Here is a 15,484-nt window from a genome sequence, read left to right on the forward strand (position 1 = left end):
CCCTGTTGAGGTGAACTTTTGCTTCCTGTATTTGTTTATGTAGCTCTTTGTCGAACTGATCTTTCACCACCTGTATTTGTTCTCTTATATCTTCCTTGAGTTCACAGAACTTTTTAACCATGCACATCCTAAGCTCCTTCTCTGTCATTTCTTCTTCTGTGGCTGCCAATGATTCTAATGATGTGGTGTCTTCATTTGTTTGGGGCACTTTCTTCCCTTGTCTTTTCATGTTGCTCATGTGTCTTCCTTTCCAGCTCTATAGGTCTAGATTGTTATTGTTTTTACCCTGTAGGTTTGTAGTGCTCTTGCAGGGTTCCAAGACATCTCCATTTGGGGGAAGGACAATGTTGACAAATTCCAATATCAACAATATACCACCTATAAACAATTTGTTGTTATTAAGATGTTTACAGTTTAGTCTCAACATATAGAAGTGTTGGATTCAATTATTTTTATCTAAAATATGATCAGTAGTTTTTTGAAAAGGTTTACAGTTTCTACTGTGGATAACAAACTGTAGGTGGGGCATAGGATGATACGCTGAGGAGGTACAATGTGAGGGTATAGAGTTAATATATCTTAGGTAGTGTGAAGGAGAAATCTAACAAAGAGGGTTAATAGCAAAGAATAGACATTAAGTAATTTAGGGTAGGCAAGTACATGGGATGACAGTAGAGTACATAAAATAAACACATATGTATTTAGAAAAATACAGATGTTAAACAGTAAAACTTTGGGGGGAGGAAGATAAAGAAAGAAGAAAAAGGAAAAGAAAAAAAGGGCATATACAACACCTCCATATTATATTATTCAAATGACTCAGTCCTCAAAGTCCTATTTCATGCAAAGTTCTTGGTTTCACATATGTTGGGGATGTGCGGGATAAAGGATAGAGGGGTAGAAGGGAACAAACAAACAAACAAAAAACTCAAAAGAAGAAACCAGGGTTGTAGCTTGCTTTAGATATCTGTATCTTTCCTACTTCTCTTCTCATCCAATAGGTGGTGGGGTCATCTGTTGTAAGGTGGTGTCTCTGCCCTCTGGATGGTGAAGGTAACCAAGGTGGGAAGACTGGTCCTGGTTGGTGCAGGACACCCGCCAGTCCCTGAAGGGAGACTGCACTTCACAGATCTCTTTTTTGGGAGCACTCATATGACTTGATCACCCGGTATTATCTCCTTCTCTTGCCTAGAGATTTCCTAGTTCCTGGTCTCTCTGTTAGGCTTCAAACTTTAGCCCATTGCCCTCTTCTCTAGCAGTTCTCAATTGAGGAAGCTCTCACCCTGGGGCTTCCTTGGGTGGCTCCCTGGTCATACTGCACTCCTGTGTTGGGCAGCTACTGTGTTGGGTTACCACCGCTGGGGAAGGGGAAAGTTGGAAACTTGGTACCTGGCTATTGGAGATCTGACCTGGGAACTGCCCCATCTAATATGGCAAGAATGTTGAGCCAAGATGGCAGCAGTCTGCTTTCACCACCAGGGCATCTGGTGAGCTGTGGAGAGCCGGGCGATGGTATCGTGCTGTGAGTAGGTAGCAGCTGAGTGACCTCCATGGGAGTAGAGCAAAGTCTTGGCGATCTGCAGATGTGTTGATAGGTGATTTTACTAAGGCACTCACTGAGCCTTGCATGGACTAGAACTTAAGGCTTTGGGTCCTGCTCAAATGCAGGGCATCCTACTTGAATGCTGAGGCCTGGAGCCCTGCACGGGGTCACAGCACTGGTGATTTCTGTGGACAGCAGCTGTATAGAGGTCCTGTAACACTCAGAGATGCAGTAATCTGACTAGGTGAGATCTGGATCACAGAACAACACAGAATACTGCCTCTCTCTGGCCTGCCATCTTGAGAACTCCTGCATTAATGTATTTTCTAAAGTGAACAGATGGGTGAAAATCAACCTGGGTCTTAATGAAATAGCAGTTTTAACACAATTCTGTTGCATTGTTGGTAAGAATACAAATTAATATGACCATTTTGAAAGCAGTTGGGTTATGTTCTGTTTGCTTTAAGTTTTTTCTCCCTAGGTCTTAGTTGAAGCAATCCAATTTGAGTTTATTACAGATCCATATAGATTCACATACAAAATTTTATTTCTGTTGATTGTGTATCTTTGTGTAGTTGCAGGAAAATGACTAGACTTTAGTATGCATTAGATCATTTTGAGAAAAATGCAGTGGACATGCACTGGAAGACACTGCCCAGCAGTAGAAGCACCTCAGTGGGTTTATTTACAACATGGAGTGCTATTGTATGTGAAGGAAGATAGCAATAAGCATGAGATATCTTTATTACAACATTCTCCATGTGAATTGAAGTATACATATAAGGCATACTATAGTGATACACACATATTTAAAAACACAAAGAGATCTTGCTTTTCAGAATTTATAAGATTCTGGTGCCCACCTGGGCTGGGTTGCCCCTGCACCAACCCAAACTCAATGGTCTATCCCTAGTTTAGAACCCATATCTCTAGAAACCTTTACAGAAGAATCCTAAATACTTCTATGCTTCCCATATTCTGAAATCCTGTGGCAAAATTTGTACATTTTCCACCCAGATACTGTCATACATGACAGAAGGCAAAGAAATAGTTTCAGTGGTAAACAGGTATTTTTTTAACATATTTCCTGTGTCTTGAACCAGATGTTAGTTGAGTGCCTCTCCATGCTTGTTCTCTACAGAATTCTGGGTACATCTGCTGATTGGTTCTTAGGAAAATAGCTCATATTCAAGACATGTCACTTCAAAACTAGCCTGTTCTTGTTGGAGGACAGGTTGTCACTTCATGTTTTTTTTCATACTTTTCTTCTAAACTTTCCTCCTTTTCTTTCTCTTACTTGAGGGAACCTTGGCAACAACATGGTCTTTCTAAATTATTTTCATTCCCCTATGCTCCAATGGCTGGAAAGACTAGAGATAGAGAATAGCAGACTCTCCATAGTTTTCCTATTCCACTGTTGTGGTAATCTCCCCATGTGGGTAGTTGGAAAAATCTTGTGAGTTCTTTACTTGCTCTTGAAACTATTTAAAACTTGTTTTATGCCTTCCCTTAAACACTTTTTTTCTATTAGTGTATATTCAATGTCATCTGGCTTATAATTATCTTGGGGCATGGATTTCAATAATCAATAAAAATCATATAATTACAGGTACAAAGTTTCAGTCTGATTATTGCACCAGAGTAGAAAGGGCTGGTGTTGTATAGAACAGCACAGTGAATGTAGTCAATAATAGTGTATATTTTAAAATATGTATAAAAGCATATTTAATGCTTTCACCACAGGGAGATAATAAATATTTCAGATGATAGGTATGCCAATTAAGCCTGATTTAGTGATTTCACAATATATACATGTATCCAAACATCATATTACACCCTATAAATTTATACATTATGCATCAAATAAAAGTTCAATAAAGTTCTTTTTAATAAGAACAGCAAAATTAGATGATCATGTAATTCCACAGGCCCTGATAACTGGAAGTTAGTAAGATATTCCCTCAGATTTCTGCTTATCTTCCCATATGATATCAGAGTCCCTTAGAAATGTATACCTTATATCTAAGATAGCTATGGTGCTTGAGGTCATAGTGTAAACTTATCTCAGCTGGCCCAAATGTTCTCTCCAAATGTTATCTCCAAACCTGGAGTCTCAGGACAGCGCCACTTGGGAGGAAGCGATGCCGATGAACATGTGCACAGAGCAAGGAGGTGTGTGGCTGAGAGAGTGGTATCTGCCTGGAAAGGATTCCTAAAGTGGGAAAGGCTTATTTGCTCTGTGGCATAGGGGAATCGAGTGTGGGTTATTTTCCTGCTGAGAAAGATCTTCTATGTTTCATGTTCTTCCTTCTAGTACCTTCCATTTGGTCAGTCACTCTCACTTTAGCTCCAACTCTCCTCCTAAGCCTGGATGCCCAATATTGTGGCAATTCCTAACCCAAGATTGGGGTTTGAAGTTCATAAGTGACATGTATTCCTCAAACAATGATATAGTTACTCAGAATTTCTGTAGTGAAAAACAAATTATATATGTTTTTGATTTTCATACTGCAACCTAACACTGCATTTCAAAATACATGAAAAATCTATATAAATGCCATTGATAATGTGAAATTGTTCTGCTTTCTCCTTTTACTTGATGAGGACAAGAAATCTATGAGCTGGCCACATCTCAGGGACTTGCTATTCTTTCTCTATGAGCTCTCTTTTCCATTTGTTTCATGGGTCCCCCTTTTCATCTTTCCTTTTCTTTTCCTTTCCTCCTTCTCTTCTTTCCTCTTTATATCTTTCTTTCTTTTTTTTTCTTTTACTGGCAATTGAATTCAGGGGCACTCCATAACTGGGCTGTATCTCCAACTTTTTTGTTTTTTATTTAGAGACAGGGTCTCTGTGAGTTGACGGGACTGGCTACTTGTGATCCTTCTGCCTGATCTTCTGGAGCCGCTGAGATTACAGGTGTGTACCACCACAACTGACCTATCTATGAGATTTGTCCCATTTATAATGCTTCTCTCAGATGCTTCTCTAGCTATTCACTTCCATCACCACCACGCAGCACTCTACCATGTTATCCTGTCGTATACTTTATTTTCTCATATTGTTTTAATACAATTTTTGTAATTATTCTATAACAATTATCATAGTATTATTTTATTTTTAACTTTTACCTTTAAAAGAAATATGAAGTTTTTTATGGCTGATATTTCAAATACATCTTGACCACTGTATGCTAAAAGCTAGAATGGTATCTGGCACCTCATAGAGACTCCATAAATATTTCTGATGATCTGAGTGTACACTGAGCACTTAACTGAAAACTCCAGTTCACTGACAAGTGAATAGCAAATGTATTGTCCCCATCCTAAAGGAAACTGGATGGAAAGGTTTAAGATGTCTCATTATATCTCTTTTTCTCAGATACAGCATGAGTAGATTCGAGCCCTTTGGAACACAATTAAGGAAGGATATATTGCCAGATTATTTTATAATAATTAAATTATTCTATTAACCTTACATTCTCATATTAGTCACCCCTTTTGTTCATGTTTTGGGAAGACCTATTAAAATGAAAATAAGTAACTGAAATTTTAACTTTCTTGTGTAGGTTATAGGATCTACTGTTGTTGATTATGTACAGGATGGCTTGTGAAATATGTTTTAAGTAGTGGAGCTTTTTCCCAAAGCAGAATCTCATCCCAAAGTACAGTACATACATAGGTAAGAGTGGATGACATTGAGACTGAAGCAGTGGTGTTAGAACTTGTAACCTGCCCACCAGTTACCTCTCTTGACTGGTGTCCCATAATCACACTGAGTATTGATATTAAGATCATAAATGTTAGACTCACCCTTTCAATCGGGAAACTGCTACTCAGAGCTGAAGTGAATTATCAAGAGTCTTAAAATGACTGGCAGCAATGGCACTACAAGCCAGGTCCTTGAGTTCTAGTACACTGTGCTTTCACCTGTGATATCCTAGTATTCCTGGATGCTAAACTCTATAGTTAGATTAGAGCCTTGCAGTGGGAGTTCCTATAAGGAGAGACAAGTCAGACATTTCTGGGAGTCAGGGGGCTTGCTTTGAATCCTGCTTCTCCCCTCAGGCTGTGAGACAATTATATATGTTATATGCATATAACATATATAAGATAGTTATATATGTTCATAGTTGGGTTCATAGTTATGTTCATATGTAGGTGAAAGTCCAGAGTAGAACTAAAACCATATCAGTCACAGTGAAGGTTATCTTCTTAGGCTAATTGAGAGTAAAACATGACACTGGCATGGTAGGAGAAAGCAAGAGATGGGCAGGCAAGAAATGAAGAATGGAGACCAGACAGAGATCCACATGAGGGTTTATTTGTCAAAGCTGCCAAATAAAGGCCATCTCTCTATAGAGAGAGGAGAGGCCCTGAGATGTTTGGGTGTTCAGCTTTTATGGATTAGGGTTTGGAATTGTAGTTGTGGCACCATGGGATAGTTGTGGCACTATGGGATAGGGTGCTGGTGCTTGCATCAGAGCTAGGCAGGTGGGAATAGCATGGGACTGGCTTAGGTCGATGGCACCATGGGGCTTTCCAGAGTCAAGAGGTTGTGTCCTTCTGGGTTGGCTTAGGGTTATGGTACCATGGGGTAACTAATGGGGTTTGGGGGGAAGTTCTGGTAGGAGGAAGTATAGGAAAGCAAATCTTATAAGATGGTGGTTAACATTTAAGATAGCTGCTCAGATATTAAGTAAAGACCCCATATAGAGAGCGGTTTATCCAAGGGACAATTGGCTCTATCTCTGCCCCTCCAATCCAAATGCTTGCAGGACTGGGTGAAAGATAGGCATCTGGTTGAGAACTCCAAAGGACCAGAGCAGAAAAAATTGGAGACTGAACCCCAGACCGGAAATGTGGGGTTTACAGGTGATATAGGGGACTAAGAATTGGCTACTCCACCATAGGAGTAGAGCCCAAGGGAGCCCTGGAGCAAAGTCCTCTAGCATGGACCAACAAGTACTGGGCCCTGACATTCAGCAAAGAGCATGGAGCCATAAAGCTTAAACCCTGCTTCCAGGAATTCTGTCTATGGTATTACTTCTCTCAGTCCAATAATCCAGAGGGTAGAGCATCCAACTCCAGAAGACTCTGCCTAAAACTTCTGAGAAGAGAAGCTGAGAATAGTCTGAACTCCAATGGAAAGAATTCCTTAATTTTATATCAAGATTTAAAAAAATATTTTTCACTGTTTAATTGTGACCTTAATGGTACATGGACATTTATATAGTTTCCTATTTTTTCCCTCATCTCTAGAATTTGTTTCATACAATTATTTTAAATTGATTAGTTTTAGTGAACTAGAATGTTCAATTAGTGTATTTTAGTTCAGTTTTGTATTTTTAATTCTTTATTTAAATATTTGCTTTATGTAAATTTCTTTTACCTGTTTCACTTGATTCTATATTTTCTACTGCTAACAGTCAATCTCTATTGTTCTCTCTTTCACTCTTCTTTAACCTTTTACTTCTGTCTTCTCTCCTCCTTTCTCATAATCATTGCACCTTATATCACTTCTGTTCTCTCCCTATTTACCATTTGAAAATGTAAACCCATTTGCAAACCCATTTGCTGTTTTTATTACAGGCATAACTGCTCATATCATTTCTGTTTATTGTGGAAAATAACATTGTAGATGTTAGAGTAGCAACTATTTGGTTTAATGCTGTAAATTGTTTGCATTGGTTGTTGTTTTTATTTCTCTGCTTCTAAGGAGGGAGATACTGGAAAACTTCAGGAACACTACAAGTCCACAGGGTAGACACTCTACTGCCTCAGATATACTGCTAGATGAGTAGAGACAAAACATGAAAAAGCAAGAAAATAAATAGTCCAATCCAAACCAAGATACTCCAATAACAGAATCCGTTGATACCACACTGGAAGAAATGTCACAGGAGTATAGAATGTACATAGTTAAACTGATCTGTGAAGTAAAGGATGATGTAAGAGAAAAAATACAGATAGCAAAAGATTGCTTCAATAAAGAGATAAATATTCTAAACAAACAAACAGAAATTCTCAAAATGAATGAAACAATAAACCAAATTAAAAATTTAATAGAAAGCATCACCAACAGTCTAGAGCAGTTGGAAGATAGAAACTCAGGCAATGAAGACAAAATACATAATCTTGAACATGAAGTTGACCAAGGAGAGAAGATGTTAAAAAACCATGAACAGAACTTTCAAGAATTATGGGATAACATAAAAGACCAAATTCATGATTTATTGGGAGAGATGAAGGCACAGAGATACAAACCAAAGGAATAACCAATATTTTCAATGAAATAATATCGGAAAATTTGCCAAATCTGAAAAATGAAATGAAAAATCAAATACATGAAGTTTACAGATCCCAAATGCGTAAAAATGACAATAGACCAACATCAAGGCACCTTATAATGAAAATGCCTAGCATATAAAATAAAATTCTAAAGGCTGTCAGAGAAAAATATCAGATTACATATATGGGGAAAACAGTTCAGGTTTCAGCTGATTTCTCAACCTAGACCCTCAAAACTAGGAGGTCCTGGAATAACATACACCAAGCTCTAAAAGAAAATAGATGTCAATCAAAAATATTATATTCAGCAAAATTAAGCTTCAGATTTAAAGGTAAAATAAGAACTTTTAATGATAAACAAAAATTAAAAGAATTCACAACCAGAAGCCTGCACTTTAGAATATTCTCAACAAAGCATTCTATGAAGATTGAATTTAAAAAAAAATTGAAAACTAGTGGGGTATTTATGGCATATATTGTGGAATCTTCACTGAAATACAATTATAACACATCTCTCTTTGATAAGGAAAAGGAAATGCTTATTTTTCAAGAATTCAGTGGAATTTCTTCCAAGATAAAGATTTCAATGTACCTGTCATTGTAAAAATTTGGAAGCAATGAAGTACATGTAGAAAAAAGTAATTGATTTTGAGAGGTTAAAAAAAATTGAAAACCAGTGATGGGAGGAACTGCACTAAAGGAATAGTCAATCAAAGGAGAAATTAATTCAAATTAAAAACTAGAAATAAGGGAGAAATTAATTCAAATTAAAAACTAGAAATAAACCCAAAAGACCAGAACACAAATCATATATCAATAATAACCTTGAACATTAATGGCCTAAACTCATCAATCAGAAGACATATACTGGCAGATTGGATTAAAAAACAAGACCCAACAATATGCTGTCTCTAAGAGACTCACCTCACAGCAAAGACATCCACAGACTGAAGGTAAAAGGATGGAAAAGAACACACCACTCACATGGATGGTGTAAACGAGCAGGAGTTCCTGTCTTCTAAAACAGACCAAGTTTTGTAGGCTATTTAATTGTAATTATACAATTGTGATATTACACAAATACTTTTTTCATATCTGTAGGTTTGTTTTGATAACTCCCTTTCATTGATATCTTTACTCACTCTTTTTGTGATTAGGCTTGTTAGATTTTTATCAACTTTTAGTGTATTATTTCTTTTCTATTTCACATAATTTTGCTCCTATTATTTTTTGCTCCTACTTAATTTAAAAATAATTTGATTGGTAATCTAGCTTCTTTCTGATACAAATACTTTAAGTTATAAGTGTGCATGAGTATTATTTTATCTCAATGATTCTGACATTTTAAGCTTTTATTATTAGTTAAAAACACTTTTTATTTATTTTCTTGTACTTTCTTGTTTGATCTGTGAGATATTTATAAGTGTGATGTTTAATTTTGAAGTAGTTGAGATGTGGGGCTGAGGTTCTGTACAACTTAAGAGGATTGATTTCTATTGTAATAAATCATGCAGGAAAAACAGTCTTCATGATTTCAAATTTTTAAAATTTCTCAAAGCTTATTTTATGACAGAACATAGTCTATCACTATTAATTTTCTACTTGATGTTTTTATGTAGATTTCTCTATAAATTAGAAGTTGGTCAGGTGGTTGTTAATGTTGTTAAGCCTTCTATACCATTACTTCTTTCAGCAAACTGAGGGCTTACAATCTCCAAATATGATTGTAGATTTGTCTTTCTGGTTTTATTAATTTTACTTCATATTTTTTTAAATTTTGTTATTAGGTACATACACATTTAAGATTGTTTCTTTCTTTCTTTCTTTCTTTCTTTCTTTCTTTCTTTCTTTCTTTCTTTCTTTCTTTCTTTCTTTCTTTTGCTAGGGATTGAACCCAGGGCCTTGTGCATGCTAGGTAAGCACTCTACCAACTGAGGTATATCCCCAGCCCCTTTGATTTAATTTCTTGGTTAAAGTACATTATTATGGTTATGAAATGTTCCCCTTTATCTCTGAAAATACTTTTATTGACATTTATTTTATATTAATAGCTCCACTTTGGATTTCTCATGCTTATTTTCCCTCTCTTTTGCTTTTAACATATTGGTGTATTGATATTTAAAGTGTGACATATGTAGAGAGCTTATAGTTATTGTTTACTTTTATACATGTTGAACATTTATAAATTTTAACTATAACATCCAGATTATTTATACTTAAATTAATTATTGATGTTGTTCAAAAAATAACAGGACATGAAGGTCAGTGGGAAATTGGGTAAATGGTAGGTTTGGTGATGCAATATTTTGGAAAACAAGTTGAATAGTCCTGCTGTCAGGCTCAGAGAGAAGATTGTTGGAATGCTTTTGTTGCAATTGCTCATTCTCTCATTTATCATATAATACAGAGCAACAGATTATTATATTGTTTGTTAACACTTTTTATTTTGCAAATAAAAAATCATGTATACATTAACAAAAAGAATCAGAATTCAGGAAGGTTGTGAGAAGTAAGCTAATGTAATAAATAACCTCTTCAGGTTAATAGTAACAGAAAAATTTCAAATCTTGAGAATGAGATGGGAATTCAGTATCAGGACGTCTTCAGAATCAGCAAGGGAGAGGAGCAAAAAAGAACCTCTCCATGACACATCATAATTAAATTCCTAATTTACAGAAAAGGACAGAATTTTAAAATCCTCCAGAGAAAAACATCAGGTCCACTTTAAAAAGTTGACACTAAAAAGTGCCACATATAGAGGCAAAGCAATCAGAATCACTTCTGATTTCTCAGAAAAAGTGTAAAAGCCAGGAAGGTTTGGAATCATGTGTTTCAAGTCCTGAAAGAAAGCAATTGTCAACCAAAATGGCTGTATCCCACAAAGTAATCCTTAAAAATCAAAGAAGAAATTGAAAAAAAATTCCATCATAAGCAGAACTAGAAGAAGTCATGGCGATTATACTGCCAATTCAGAACTTGTTTAAAGAAATAGTCTACACAGAAAAAATAAAAGAGAACAAAACAAACTAAAACCCAAGCTCCAGAGCTCACAAATGAACAGACCTCATTTGAAGAATAGCTAAGCAAATGACAAACAGGACCAAACATAAGAAACAAATCATAATAACAGGAATTAATAAACATTTATAATAAGATTAAATATACATGATCTCAACTCTCTAATTAGAAGACAGAGGCTGGCAAAGTGAATTATACAACAAAAACCAATTCATGTTGTTTGGGAGAGACTCAGGCAAAGACAGCAAAAGCTGGAAGTGAAAGGAAGGAAATGGATGTTAACACGTGAATGGAGCCACCCAAACAAGCAGGAGTACTACTCTCATACCTGGAAAAGCAGACTTCAAACCAAATAATGAAAAGAAACAAAGAAAGTCACATCCAACAAGAAGAAATGACAATAGTAAATGTTTATGCCCCAAATGTTGGTGCAACTAATTACATAGAAGAGATGCTACCCCAGTGGAAGCCTCAGATAGATCCCGGTACAATAATACTGAGTGATTTCAACACACCTCTCACCATTAGACAGGTCAAACAAGCATGAACTCAATAAGTCTCTTTGGATATAGAAAATATCAAGTGAATTTAACAGGCATCTATAGAACATTTCATCTAACAATAGTTGAATACACTTCCTTCCTAGTGGCTCATGGAACCTTCTTCAAAATAGACCTTATATTAGGTCACAAAGCAGCTGTTAGCAAATAAAAATAATTGATATAATTCTTTGCACACTATCAGATCATAATGGAATAAAATTAGAAATGAACAGGACAAAACCTACAGAAACTATATAAACATGGAGATTGAATAATAACATTTGAATGATGAATGGGTGATAGAAGAAATCCTGTGAAAAATTTAAAAATTCTTAGACTCAAAGAGAATGATTATACAACATACTAGAACCTCTGGAACCACTATGAAGGTGGTTCAAAGAGGAATGTTTATAGCTATGAGCCTATATAAGAAAACCAGAAACATCTTAAATAAACAACCTATTGATACATCTCTAGACTCTTGAAAAAGAACAAACCAATTCCAAACCAGTAGAAGGAAGGATATAATTAAGATTGGTGCTTAAATCAATGAAACTGAGGGAAAAAACACAAAGATTATGAAACAAAAGAGTTGGTTCTTTGAAAAGATCAATAAACTAAACCCTTAGCCGGACCTAATAAAAAGAAAAAAGAAAAATCCCAAATTAATAAAATTAGAGATGAAAAAGGAGAAATCACCATAGGCATCACAGAAATCCAGCAGATCTTTAGGGACTATTTTGAAAACATATATTCCAGAAAATGTAAAACCTAAAAGAAATAAATACATTTCTAGACACATATGATCTTCCAAAATAGACTTGAATTAGAAAAAATTATATCCCATGCTTCCATATGTCAAAATAAATACTATATTCATGTATAACTAGAAAGAACCAATATATAAAAAGATGACAATATAAAATCTAAACATATAATGAGATAGAAGCAGTAATAAAAACCTTCCAACAAAGAATATTCAAGGATCAGAAGAATTCTCACTTGAATTCTATCAGACTTTTCAAGAAGAACTAATGAAAATGCTCTTCAAATAGGTCCATAAAATAGAAATGAAAGGAACATTTCAAAACTCATTCTATTAAGTCATTATAACACTCATACCAAAACCAAATGAGCACACATCAAGGAAAGAAAGCTATAGATCAGTATTCCTAATTAACTTACATTCAAAAATTCTTAATAAAATAAAATTTTAAGAAATCATGCTCAACAACATATTAAGAAGATTTTACATCATGAGTAAGTTGGTTTTATCCCAGAGAAGCAAGGATAGTTCAATAGACATATATCAATAAATGTAATTAACCACATAAATAGAATTAAGAATAGAAATCACTTATTCATCACAATTAGATGCAGAGAAGGCCTTAGACAAAATTCACTACCCATTCTTGATTAAAAAAAATACTCAATACACTAGGGATAGAAGGAACCTACCTCACCATCATAAAAGGTATATATGACAATCCCAAAGCAAATCTCACAGTAAATGGGGAAAAACTGAAAGCATTTTCTTTGAAATCTGAAGCAGGTATAAAGGATGTGCACTCTCACCATTCCTATTTGTTAAAGTGCTAGAAATTCTAACCAGAGAAATTAGGCAAGAGAAGGGAACTCAAATGGATAGAAATTGAAAAGGGAGAACTCAAATTATTAAAATTTGCAAATGATATGACTCTATTCATAGAAAAGATCCATAATCCTCCACTGAAAGACTGCTAGAGCTAAAATACAAATTTAGCAAAGTGACAGGTTAAAAATCAAGATAAAAAATCAATAGACTTCTTATATAATAAATCTGCTGAGAAAGTAATCAGGAAAATTATTTTATTCAAAATATCCTCCAAGAAAACATAAAATACCTAGGAATAAAACTAAACAAGAAAGGGAAAGACTTCTATAATGAAAACTATAGAACATTGAATAAAATTGTACATATCAAGGGGATTTGTTGTTACATGCTCATACATGCACACTAATAACAATATAATTTGGCCAATATCACTCCCCAGCACTTCTCCATGGATTTTTTAAATTAAGAGCTTCCTATATATTAAGCACATTAGTTTATTATCTAGAATAGACTGCAAGTGTTTCTTTCTATTGGCCATTTATCTTTTGCTTTATACTTTTTAGGGGGTGATGTAAAATTATTTATATACATAGTTCAATTTGTTAATTTGGATTTCACATTATCAGTCTGGAAACAAAAAACAGTCCTTTATTCTATATATTACACATACTCTTTTAATGTTATCTTTTGATAGGTAATTCTTAATTTTAATATATTAAGACTGACTAGTGTTTTCCCTTTTGATTAATACTTTTTGAACTCAGTCTGAGATAGCACACTCTATCATGATATTTTTCTATGTTACTGGCACCAGTCTAAGAATCTTTTCTCACTGTGTTACATTGAGATGTGAGGAGCTGGGTGAATTTGTGAAGTGTTTTTTGCTGGTCCATGAGATACAAGTATAGAAATGTAGGAAACGTGTAGAGATATAGGAACATGGCCTTACTGAGGCATGGAAGACAGTGAGGGGTGATCTAGGCTCCCTGGTGGGTGTCAAACTCAAGTGGAGAGACGAAGGTGACCCAGCTGTGTACCAGTTATGTGCAGTAGGACCAGGCATGGAAAGTTTAGGTATTTTAAAAAGAATGACTTTAGCACTGATAGTGTGAAATGCACACTTTAATAAGTTCTATTCTTTTCCTTTTACATTAGTTTGTGATCTCCCCAGACACTAATTTATATTTTATGAATAGTGTAATGTAGGGCTCTGATTTTGTTTTATTTTTCACACATGGTTATCCTATTTTCCCATAACACTTATGCAATTTACTGTCTTTTCCTCATTGCTCCATGTGGCATGGAGCAACTGTGTTTGCAGGGCCTCTTCTGCTTCCTTGATTCTGTTTCATTGGTCTTTGGTTTTTCATTGCACCAGTGCCACACTGTTAGATTCTAGCTTTAAGGTAATTCTTGATGTTTGGAAAAGTAAGTTCTTTTATTCTTTTTCAGAAGTATCTTTATTATTTTTAGCTCTTTACATTTATTTTTAGAAATTTTAGAATCATATTGTCAAATTATATACAACCTGATGCACAATATAATCTTTTAATACTTTTAAATACAAATTTTATTTTATCTGTAGAATTTTATTTTATCTGTAGAACTATTTAGTCATTCAGTTTGATATGGGGTTGTGTTCTCGCATATCTTCTGCTTCATTTACTCCAAACCACTGGGTTATGCAAGTATTTAGTTTTGATAATTTAGTGAGCTGCACTTTGAAGATTTGTGCATATTTGTAAAGATAAAATGTGTTACAAAAATACAATAGTAGAACTATAAAAAGGTACAAAATCTAGGATTAAATTCAATGAAAGATATGCACAATATGTGCACAGAGATTCCATGCAATTTTAATTCTTATCTAGTATCTATATATACTGTTAGAGAAGTTAAGTTTTGTATATTGAGCTTGTGGTGCCCCTCATTCTAAATTCTTCTACCTAGGCTTTTTGTTTTTCCTAAGGGATTGATGAAATGGGAGCAGTGAGTCTGTTCCTTTCTGAGGTGTACTGTAGTTCACAGGTAGATAGAGCTAGTGAGAGGTCCTCAGCTCTGTTATCTGACTTGGTAAGGAATTTTGCTGTGCTTCACTTAGAAAGTGATGTTGCTTATAGTTTTCTATTAGATCAATTTTCTCAACTCATGGGAATTTTCTTCTGTTTCTAGTTTGTACTAGTTTTCCCCTTAACTTTGGAGGAATTTTTGATCAATTCTACCAATTTGTTTGTTTTAAATCAGGCCCCATCAAAGTAGGCCTAGGGGTTAAATATATCCACTACATTTTTTGCTGAAGCTGTGATCTATAAATGTTTTTTGAGTGTTTAAATAATTGGGGTGGAGGGGGAATCAACAGAAGAATACTATTTCCTGGCGTGTCAATTATATGCAATACAAGTTTTCTTGTCCATTCTAAAGTTTTATTAAAATATAACCCACTCACTTTACAGGTTGTCTGCATCTGCTTTTGTACTGCAGTGCAGAGTGGAGCAGTTGT

The sequence above is a fragment of the Urocitellus parryii genome, chromosome 4 (assembly GCF_045843805.1).
Source record: "Urocitellus parryii isolate mUroPar1 chromosome 4, mUroPar1.hap1, whole genome shotgun sequence".
In the NCBI taxonomy this organism is placed as follows: Eukaryota; Metazoa; Chordata; class Mammalia; order Rodentia; family Sciuridae; genus Urocitellus; species Urocitellus parryii.